This window comes from Miscanthus floridulus, chromosome 12 (assembly GCF_019320115.1).
Source record: "Miscanthus floridulus cultivar M001 chromosome 12, ASM1932011v1, whole genome shotgun sequence".
NCBI lineage: Eukaryota > Viridiplantae > Streptophyta > Magnoliopsida > Poales > Poaceae > Miscanthus > Miscanthus floridulus.
In genome coordinates, this window is record NC_089591.1 from 35,708,743 (window position 1) to 35,720,843 (window position 12,101).

A 12,101-nucleotide genomic window follows, 5' to 3' on the forward strand; every position below is an offset into this window, starting at 1 on the left:
AATTCATGCATAGGCATATTCATGGTGGGATTTCCATGTACTATGTGAAAGCAAGCCCGATAAAAATTAGTTGATGAGACATGAGGGATTGCATATGGAATGGTCTCATATTTGAAGCTTGCTAAGTTGAAATGAAAAAGGTAACAATACAAATAAATGAATGATTCAACATAAGATGTGACTTGATGGCTTGAGATGGTGAAGATAGCAAGGAAAGGGTTCGAGGTACTAAGCAAGGGTGAAGGGCAAGCGATGGCTTGGCAACCGAAGAACCTAGCTAGGGTGAAGAAGGAAGTACTTGCATTTAGTTGAGGTACTAATCAAGCTACGATGGTCATATTGATGTGAAGGATCAAATCTATATTGGACAAAGTGTTTGAAGTGACTTGATGCATTTAGAGTTATTCATATTTGATAAATGGAATCAAGTCACGTGCTCAAGATGGCTATGCTCAAGTGAAAAAAATCAAAGTTGACATGATTGTCACCCTCACTTGATGAAGATTGGAATACACGGCTTCAGTTGAAAGAGATCAACTCAAAAGGTTTAAATTTCATTATACTTTTTAAATTTGAGTTAATAGGGTTGCCGTACTATTAAGAGGGATGCATCATGTTGATAGATAATGTTTTATAAGTGCTCAAGCCAACCCATGTGAGTTTTAAGTGTTTGAGAGACAAAAGAGCTAATCTGATTTTGCTGGTCTAGCAATACCGGACATGTCCGGTATTTGCCCAGCAAATGTAAAAGTTGTTCTTCTCGGGTTGGTTCATCAGGAGTTTCAACGTGTGTCGGGAGTTTCGGCAATGGTCGGGAGTTCCGACGTCTTGTGCTTAACTGACTTAGTGTATTCACCGTCCTAGTCGTATGGATGGCCAGAGGCCAACGGCTAGTTTTCATATGCTAAGCGTCGGGAGTTCCGACGTGAGCTGAGAGTTCTGATGGTCGAAAGTCCCGGCATTCATCGGGAGTTTCGACACCTCACAACATCACTGTAACTTAGTTACCGTTGGCGCAGTGTAAGTCATATCGGACGTGTCCGGTATGTCCGGTATGGCAACGGCTAGTTTTTCAAAGGGGTTATAAATACCCCCAAGCCTCCACCTTTGGAGGCTGCTGATTCTGCTGATATACACACATATTTTTTAGCCTTACCAACTCTCCCAACCCTCTCTTTGTGAGTGATTGATCAAATTTGCCAAATCAAATTGTGGGTTGAGTGAAATTCAAAAAGAGAGCAATCCAACCACTTGAGCACTTGTGCATATTGTCAATCTCGTGATTTGTATTTGTTACTCTTAGAATCTTTAGTCCTAGATGGCTAGGCGTCACCGGAGAGCACCCGAGAGATTGTGGTGTTCCGCGGAAAGTTTGTAACGGTCGATTCCGCCGCATCGGAATCAACTAGTGGAAGGAGAAAGAAGAGTTGGAAAAGACTCTGGCTAGAGTGACCTTCATGGTATCCTCTAGGGCTGACCTTCGCTGGGTCGCCCGCAACCCCCTCAACGGAGAGTTGGACTCAAACAAGTCCAAACTTCGGTAAAACAAATATCGTGTCTCAATTCGTATTTCATTTGATATTTGTGTTGCTCTAGCTCTTGTGCAGGTTCTCTATGTACATTGATATCTCCAGTAGGTACCTGCAGTTTGGTTTGAAGATAGAAATCAAAAGGAGCAAGTTCGGGGGCGATCTATAGAAATCGTGTATACCGAACACGTCCGGTATTTCTGACAGCGCTGAATATATTTTGATCTCTGTCCTAACTTTGTGTTTCAGGGTTGTAGCTTCTAGACATATTCTTTATACCTTGTATACTCTGTGGCTAACTTGTGAGGGGTGGTACCACTCTTTATTTGGAGTTTCTATTTAGGAAACTCCATTTACTAATTATTTCCGTATTTAAAGGTGTTAATTTTTAGAAACGCCTATTCACCCCCCTCTAGGCGGCATCCTAGGTCCTTTCACTGCCGCCCGGTGGTGTTTGGTGGACCGATGCATCCCTGGCGAGGCGCACCGAGGGCGTACACTAGCTGGTGTCGAGCTCACGTCGCTGAGACAATGAGCTTTCCGCCTACTGCGCTGCCGCACGCTCGAGCAGCGTGCGAATCTCGCAGTGGGCCTAGCGATCCTTGGGCGTTGCAACCTCTAGAAGGCCATGGAGCAAGGCCATTGCGGCAGCGATGTTCTGGCTTGCTCGAGCGAAGTGGGGAAGGGTTTCATCATCGGCGATGATCCTTCGGTTTACGTCACGGGCCACGGCGCGTGCGTGCCCACCGTCTCCGCGGCGTTCGATCTCCCGATCGACCAACGTGTATTCCCGAACAAGCTATTGTCTGACTTCATTGATCTCTCCCTTTCGAGCTTTGAGCTGTTCCACCCCCACGTGGGACAGGGCCATCGCTCTTCCTTCGGCCCTATCACCGAGGTTGCCTACCGGGGTAACTTCCTTCTCGGAGGCGCTTTCGACGTGTCCCTCAGAGGTTTCTGCCATGAAGCACTCTCGGGAGGGATGATGGCTCCCCCTACCAGAGTCAAAGCTAGAGTCTAACCCCGAACCTTATATGAGGAGGCCATGGAGGGATTCTGTGATGTTCTTAATCATCCCTACGAACTCATTGTTCTTGGGGGACGAGATCGTGCGTTGTGCCATAAGGTGGCTAAAGGTTGCTGTGGCGTTGCGGAGACCGAATGGAAACGCCGTTGAGGCGCTCTGTGCGGAATGTTTCGGAGAGAGGGTGAGGCAGCGCTGGTCCTCCTTGGACAGCTAGGGTCCAAGGGTGATGCCGGGCTAGCGCCCAAGCCTCCCGCAGTCGGAGCCGATGGGGGGGAGAGATTGGATGGCGTGATGGGCCAACGCCAACTCTCCTCCCACCGTGACGATGAAGTTCAGGTCATCGAAACGCACGTGTGCCCCCGGGACCCAGCTGATTACGTGGTTAGCCATCCAAGGCCTGATTTGGAATGCGCAAAGGTCCCTACCTAGCACGCCAACTGTCGGTGTTTCGAACAAACACCGACTAGTAAATTTATAATTGATGCGCGTTAGGCCCGAATGGTGTACTAAAGGACACAAGGTTTATACTGGTTTAGGCCGAATGTCCATACGTCCAGTCTACTGCTGCTTGTGTTATTAGTACCAAAAAGGTTCATAGTAGGGGGTACAAACGGTCAAGAGAGGGACGTGTCCCAAGTCTCTGATGGAAAAGGTCGAAAGGACGCCAAGGGCGTGGTCGCCACTTGGCTGTGCATATTATGTGTTATTGAATCGTGTTGATCAATCTTAACGTGGGTCTTTTTTTGTCCCCCTAGTGGGGTGCCCTGCCCTCCCTTTTATACACCAAGGGGAGCAGGGCTTACATGTTGGAGAAAGGAGAAAAAAACCATAGGCCAAGAAACCCCTCCGAAGGCGTTGGGTCTTCCTTTTCCTCTGAGCCAGCCTCCCTGACACGGCTAGACGGTGTCAGAGAGGGCATGTTCACTGGGCGTGCATGCGTTGATGATGCCTCGCTCTGCAAGTGGTCACGTCCCGTCCTGCCCCCACAGGCAGCGTGTTGGACAGGGGTGTCGACCTACAACCCTCCAGGGAGCAGACGGTGCGGTGACTGCACGTTCGCTACTGTAGAGGATGCGGGTCTCTTCTCGGACCATAGTGGTTGTCGTATGTTCATGTCAGGTTCTGTGCCCGAGGGCTAAAGGCGGCGCCTACAACACTATTCGGACTCTGCCATGCCTAGAAGAGCCTAAAGCGCCCGTCCCGTCGCACCCTGACAGCACTTTCCTACAGTGGCACAGGGCATGGTCTTTGCTACCGTGGTTGACCCAAACGTCTTGTCTTACCCTGTTCCTGTCATCATGAAGGGACAGGGCATAGGTGTCAGGCGAAGCGACGCCCAGCCCTTGATAGCTAGGCGAGCAGAGCCAGCCCTTAGACGTTGGGTGAGGCAGGGTCTAGCCCTTGAGGGTCGAGCGAGGTGGAACCAGCCCTTAGACATCGGACGGAGTGGAGCCCATCCTCAGACGTCGGGCGAGGCAGGGTCGGGCGAGGCGGAGTCTGGCCCTTGACGGTCGGGCGAGGCGGAATCAATCTTCCATGGTTTGGGCAAGAAGAGTCGTCGCGCTCTTGTCTGATCGGAAGTGTCAGCGCTCAGTGTTTATTAGTTCCACCTCATTGGGTACCCCGGTATTAGGTTCCCGACAAGAGTGAGCTTGAGCCAGCTATGGGGCTTAAATAGAAGCCCCCACGAAATAGAGTCGTTGTACCCCTTCACTGGGTATAGCTCAAGGTGGCCGGACGCTCCAGTCATATTGACCGGATGCTGGACCTTAGCGTCCGGTCATGCGATGCACGCCACGTGTCTCCTCTCTTCAAACGCTGAGCGCCCGATCCCAATGGTCAAGTGATGACCGGATGCAGCAGCTCAAAGTGACCGGAAGCTAGACCTCAGCGTCCGGTCGTTTCTAGTAAGCATCTAGAGATGACTTTTCACGACTGGACACACCCAGCGTCTGGTCACACGATGACTCCCCTGTGCACTGCCATGTCAGCAGGACCAGACGCAGCCCTTTAGCGTCCGGTCACTAAGTGACCCAGCGTCCGGCCAGAGACCGACGTTGCGCGTCCTCTGCTGCTACTGACCAGACACACCGGTCCAACCGAGACCAGCGTCCGATCACTTCCAGTGACCTTCATTTTTTCTGTCTAGGGCGTCGGTGAAGTTCCTAACCCTTGCTCAAATGTGCCAACCACCAAGTGTATCACCTTGTGCACATGTGTTAGCATATTTTCACAAACATTCTCAAGGGTGTTAGCACTCCACTATATCCTAAATGCATATGCAATGAGTTAGAGCATCTAGTGGCACTTTGATAACCACATTCTGATATGAGTTTCATCCCTCTTAATAGTACGGCTATTGATCCTAAATGTGATCACACTCACTAAGTGTCTCGATCACCAAAACAAAATGGCTCTTACCATTTATACCTTTGCCTTGAGCCTTTTGTTTTCTCTTTCTTCTTTTTGAGTCCAAGCACTTGATCATCACCATGGCATCACCATCATCATGTCATGATCTTTATTTGCTTCACCACTTGGAATGTGTTACCTATCTCATGATCACTTGATAAACTAGGTTAGCACTTAGGGTTTCATCAATTCACCAAAACCAAACTAGAGCTTTCACCAACCCAAACGAATAGGACGTATGGCTCTATCTGGTAGATTACAACAGATAATGGAGCTTTCAGCTTCAACTCAAGTCATGTATCCAGCTGCCCTCTAGGAATGGCGCTGAACTCTATACCTTGGGAGTCCTCCCTCGTTGCGACATCTTGCTGCTAATATATTTGCCAGTTATAAAAAAACTTTGATGTGCCACACTTTCTTAGACAATCGTTTACTTTACGACATAGGTTTATCATGCTTTAGCTCCACGGTAGAATCATAGTTCTTTCCTATGCCACATGACCTTTCTATTATTACAATCTAAAAATATCGTTGCTAAGTACTTACTATATCTTCTTGCGCTAGGATTTTAGTTCATGTCAAAGAGTAACTTAACAAAATTAACAAAGAATTATTTTTTCATAAAAAATATTTGATAGAGCTTCTCTTAGATTCATCATAGAAAGATGCTCTATCATACAACCCCTAAAATCCATGACAGTGGAATAAGGTTACAGTTATTAAGTTGCTATCATCAAATGGGTCACAACTTGTGGAAACAATATATATTATCAAAAGATGTTGAAGTATTTTGTTCTCAAATAAACTCGTGTGTATAGAATAGGTGAAAATATGGTACTCTCTATGTCCAAGAATAAGTATCCATCTTGCATTTTGAGAAGTCAAACAATCTCAACTTTGATCAAATATACATCAAAATACTGATATTTATTATACTAGATAAGCATCATTAGAGTAATTGTGTCATATACTTGAAGATACAAATATTGATACTATATTTTTTTAAACCTAGTTAGAGTTAAAATTAGTTGACTCCTCAAAATATGGAGACTTAGTTGGAACAGAGGGAATACATAAGAAATCAACACAGGTTTGTTTTGCTTTGCCGCTATCTCAAATAGCACCCACCTCTGAGTACACTCCAAGGGTAGTGTTAGGACTAGGTTATCTAATGGTAATCAACTAAAATTATCATAAAAAGATGTTAACTAAACGAGTTTTCATAGAAATTGCACAAAGGCACAATGCCATTTTTTTTAGAAAATAGTATGCTATCTTAAACCATGTAAGACAATAATTGTTTTTGAATCTTCAGCAATTCAAAAACTAAAAATTTTAGTATTTAATAAGTCAATAGCATATATGCTCATATTCTCATGTATTCATATGGCCTTAGCTAGAGGATACTACCACATGATGCTTGTATAGTACCTTTGTTCTAAAGATGTAATTCTAGAATAGTATCAGGCCCCGTTCGCTTGGATGAATTTGGCTGAAAAATCAAGCCAAAATATTGTTCCGGCTGAATTGTTGTGAGAGAAAAACACTGTCCCGGCTGAAAAAAGAAGCCGAATAAGCCGGCTTTTAAGGTCAGCCGAACGGGGATTTGACTAAATTTATATAAAGAATTTCTAATATTTATCATACTAAATAGATACTATTAGATTTGTCACCAAATATATTTTTATAATATATTTTAATATATATTTGCACAAACTTTGAGCATTTTAATCGACAATAGACTTTGAATTGCATTTTTTAAAACGGAGGAGTAGAGGACTATAGGAGTGCAGTCAGGTGGTGCCCCAAGCAATTGAGCCGAGAGGAAAGCAAAAGCAATGGTCCTGCCATGTCCTGCGCCTGTGCTCGCGCAGCGTGGTGATGTGCAATGCAATGCAATACAATACTGTAGGTGTATACGGAGAATGTACGGCCAGTCTATTCCTCAACGTACAGTGCATCCATCCCTCCGTCCGTCTCTCTACTGCTGCCTGATGTGCGTCGTCCTCTGCTTGTCTTGTTTAGTTCCCATCAAAATTTTAAGTTTTTTCACTCTCTTTCTGTCACATCAATTTTTGGACGCTTGCATAGAGTATTAAATATAGGTAAAAAAATAACTAATTACACAGTTTAGTTGAAAATCACGAGATGAATCTTTTGAGTCTAGTTGATCCACGATTGGACAATATTTACCAAATAAAACAAAAGTGGTACTATTCATCAGGTTGAAAAAACTTTCGATCTAAACAAGGCCCTAGCTAGCATTCAAGCAAGCCGCACCCAAATCATTATAATAATATATATAATAATAAATCCTTAATAATGATTAGATGGCGGACGGACGGACAGACAGGGCAAATGACCTCAGCCTCTGCCCTGTCTCTCTCCTTTCCAAATCCATCAGTCTTTTTCCAGCACCAGGGTTTTTTTTTAAAAAAAAAATCCTTCTCGGCTGCTCGCGGTGCTGTAGAGCAAGGCTAGATCTGGGCCGCCCATCGCTCATTTGAAGATCGTCCATGGGTTTGAATTTCGAACCGGATCCAGTTTTCTGAAGGACGTGACCTCGTCAGTCCGATTTACCTCCTTTAATTAAAAAAACCAAAAAAAATTTATGCTCCACCAACTCTCGAAACAGTCTCATCTATTTTTCTGAACAGGTTTTAAAGCAATTTCGAACTTTCGCGATATTTCGTGGGAGATCAAGTATTTTTTTAAAAAAAATATGAAAATATTTTTTCAACAAAATTATCCAAAATTTTTTCTAGAATAATAAATTTAGAAAATATGAGTACGGAAATTTAATTTAATATTAGAAAATTTATAGTCCCTTTGTCCCTAAATAAATTAATTTTTAGAGTTAGCCTAAGTTAAATTTTTTAAGTTTGACCAAATTTGTAGAAAAGTGCACCAAGATTTATGGCATCAAATCAATATCATTACATACACTATGAAATATATTTTCATAATTTGTTCATTTGATGCTATGAAGTTGTACTTTTTATAAAATTGGTGAAACTAAAAAAATTTGACTTAAGACAACTATAAGAATTGATTTATTCTAGGACAGAGGGAGCAGGATTTTCACCTTTTTTTTTCTAAAATCATGCTCTACCTTTTTTTTCCTTGCATAGAATTATTTGAATTTTATATGGTCTTGTAAAATTTGAAGCCGAGCCAAATATGAAATGGAGAATGCATACCAATACAAATCCTTGCCGATCGCGGCATGAATCATCGTGCAACTTGTTGTGCAAATTGCAAAAAAAAAACATTTGTTCGGCATCAATGTCTTGCTTAACCACGGAGACATGCACGGAAATGACATGTGTAGGCTCATTGGTTGCACGTTAACAACATGTATCATGTGATTTAACTTTGCAGCAAACATCACAACAATGACGTGTAGGCTCATTGGACCATCTAGCATGTAACTTTCCAGACTCCTGAACCAAAGTCTATGACTTGGTCAACAACATCCGGATCGATGCAACCGCTTCGTCGTTTGTCATCGCCGTCATAGGTCTGTGAACGCACTAGGAGCACATGATCGAGCAAGAAAACAATTTGGATGGGCTCAAAATACTGAACTCATGTGTTTCCTAAACCCGTTCCCTATATTATATTATGGTGCCTAGCTTAGAGAAATATAGAGCATGATTTTAGGAAATTATGAAAGTGGTTTCATATTTTTCTATCTTAAAACAACTTTTTTATGATTTTTTATATTAAATCATATTTTCATATTCAACTGTATCTTTATTCCATAAAAACATTTGGATATTTTTTTGAAAAAATAATTTCTACAATTTTTAAAAAATTTAGTTGACCTCCCTAAACTATCGCAAAAGTCCAATTTACCTTCCTCGTGGCTGACGTGGCGCCAAAACCCTTCCAAAACCGCTCAAGGAGGTAAATCGGACGGTTTCAAGAGTTAAAAGGAGTCTAAAAACTCGGTTTTCTAATTGAGGAAGGTAAATTGGACACACAATAATTGAGGGGTTTAGATGGACTTTTTTCCCTTTTCTTAATGCATTTCTAAAATGGTCGTTTCTTCTTCCAAACCAGAAGAGTGGTGTATCATTTCAGTAATAATAGAGTATAAACTAAAGCTAACAAGATTTTTGAAAACATATGTCAAACGGGTTCAAAGAGCACACCATACTATAAGACATTGAAGCGCCAATTGATTATAACATCCCTAAAATACTAACCGGTATCATTTGTGATTAACCCATGGAAGAGTTCATAGAGAGCACCGGCTTTGATGTATTTTTAGTTTTTTTAGATCTTTTATGTGTTAATTTATCGATCTTTTCGTGTTAAGTTATCAATCTTTTAAGACGAGTATGTCACGGCAAGTGTGTCTTCCCGATTGATAACGTATATAAGGCACTGTTTTAAGTGTCTTTATTAAAAGAAATGCATGCCATTGATTCATCCTGTCCCAGTAGATAGTATATAAACGATTTTTCCAGTCAATAATACGGAGCTTGATCGTCGATAACCTTGCTAGGCGATATGATGTTTTCCAATAATATAATTGGCCCCGTTCGCTGGTCTGAAACTTGGCTGAAACTGGCTGAAAAATACTGTTCCGGCTGAATTGTTGTTTGAGAAAAATACTATTCCGACTGAAAAAAAAACCGAACAAGCCGAATATGGGTTAAACCGAACGGGGCCAATAATGACTTCAACGGTTGATTTTGGGTCGAGTTTGCACGTATGAGCTAATGCTGCTGCTGTTTCAATTGACCTTTAGCAACGCACATACAATGCAGTCAATATATATTGCGTCGATCATTCCTTGTATACGCACAAGAAAAATCTTCGTAGTAGGATACCAGATGGAATGGATAAAATGAACGAGGAAAGGAACAAAAAAGAAGAAGATTAATATCAGTGCCAACTAGTACTCGAGATATCATTAATTCAAAAAAAATAGTACTCGAGATAACATTGTGAACGTATGTGCCCTAGAGTAATAATGATTTTACAAACACAAGTTTCCAAAACATCACAGTCGGGAAGGCACTTGCCATGACATACTCGTCATGGATGTCGTTTTCTCATTGGTGGTAGTGTGGTACACAAATTCTTGATAACACGTGGAGCCTATGAGATTGCTGTCACGTGCTTACGTGCGACCGTGGGTGAAGATCAACATCCTAGGTCATTTTAAAAATTCAAAAAATATAATTTAAAGATATGAAGACGATGAAGACGGATATTTTCCACTTGTATCCAAGTCTGAATCCGTTTAGAAGAGTTTAGATCCGTCTGTATCTGAGTCCAGATATTCAACACCTAATATCGTATCTATATCCGAATACTCAAATCACATATTTATCATGTCAATATCCATTCATATCCTATCCGACATAGCTGACATTATCCGTATTCGAATCTGAATCAAGAAATACTATAGCTATCTGTATTCGTATCTCTAGGATCATTTGCACACTTAAGGAAAGGTATGGCTTGTAGAAAATTGCGTAGTTCGCTGATTTTAGGGACCTGTTGGGTGCAACCGATTAATTACATCCGCAAGACAAGGTCTTGTGAAAAACCTCCAATTAAGCTACGCTTTATGGTCACCATATATTCAGTTGCTCGTCATCAGTGTGGCCTTATGTTGTTGAAGCTCGGCCATGGCATTGCCATCACCACGTCAAAGTAACGAAATATGTTGATAATGAAGAGGATGACTTTCGTCTTGTCAGTGTCCGGTCATGTATCCGACTTTCATTAAGCATGGGCATGTCTGTTGCCTTTACCTCGGTGCTAGCAACGATGTGTCCGATCCCACTAATTGTGACGTGTCAGTGGGATAGTGACTTTGCCTCGTCGACATTTGGCTAGAGTTTCATCTACCCTTGTGAACACTAGACGTATGTGATCTTGATAAAAATGGACATACATGACGACCTACGACGTTGACATACTCCCTCTATCCCTAATTAATCTTTTTTAACTTTGACTAGATTTGTATAAAATATTAGTAATATTTGTTCTCCAAATAGATTTATTATAGAAATAGATTCAAATATCCATCCAATGATAGTAATTATGTACGATAAATATTATTCTAATATATATTTAGTTAAAGTTGAGTACGTTTGACTTCTCGAAAAACGAAAACGACAGATAAAAAGGGTTGGAGGGAGTAGCATGTAGACAATGCTTGATATATGATGAATGACAGCCTCTCAGTGTCTCAGATTAGCCTGGTCTTGCCAACACGAGGCATTAATGCCTTCTACAAAACATGAGAAGCTCTGCATGAGAAGCTCGTTACTAAGGGAGTATTTGGTTCAGCTAGGAGCTCTTATTTAATTTTATTTAGTCATATTTAGTCTTTTTTTTATCTAAATACTATGACTAAATGAGACTAAAAGGGACTTTAGTCTTCTCTAGCAACTCTGAAGTGACTAGATGAGACTAAATATTTAGGAGAAACTAAATTTAGTAGCTGCAATCCAAACATGGCCTAATATGCCATGGCCGTGCATAAAATCCATGGATCAACTTCAACAATTACCCAAATTATGGGCACAGGGAAATATACCCGCTCAATTTTCATAAATGACGCAACGCATAGGTTACCCGCTCTACATGTCAGTGACAAAGGCGTCGGTGACTCGAATGCAGAGGATTCCAGTACGTGCTACGCTGCTACTAGCTACGTGTAGACTAGCATAGCAGCTCAACATCCGGGTCTTAGAATATACCCAAGCTTGATTAGGAAAAGGACGCTGAACGGTAAGATAAGTTATGAAAAAGTCTACGTAACCTCCTCATATATTGTAACTCGACTACTTCACCCCAACCTATAAAATCAGATATTTAACCACCCATCTTTACAAAACCGTTCAAATAACCTCCTATGGTGGGTTTGCATAGTGGTTTTGCCACGCGGAGGCGCTGAGGTGGACTTTGGTGCTGACGTGGCCGATTGATAAGTGGGCCATGCTGGTAAGTGGGCAGGTCTCCTCTTCACAGGCAGACTTTTCTACCCACTGCCCAACCCTCTCCCTGACGCGCGGGCCCGGGCGACCTCTACAGTGGGTGCCCGAAACAGAGGAAGGCATGGCGGCTACTGTGGTGAGCGGGGCGGCGCGGCCATGGCAGGGCGG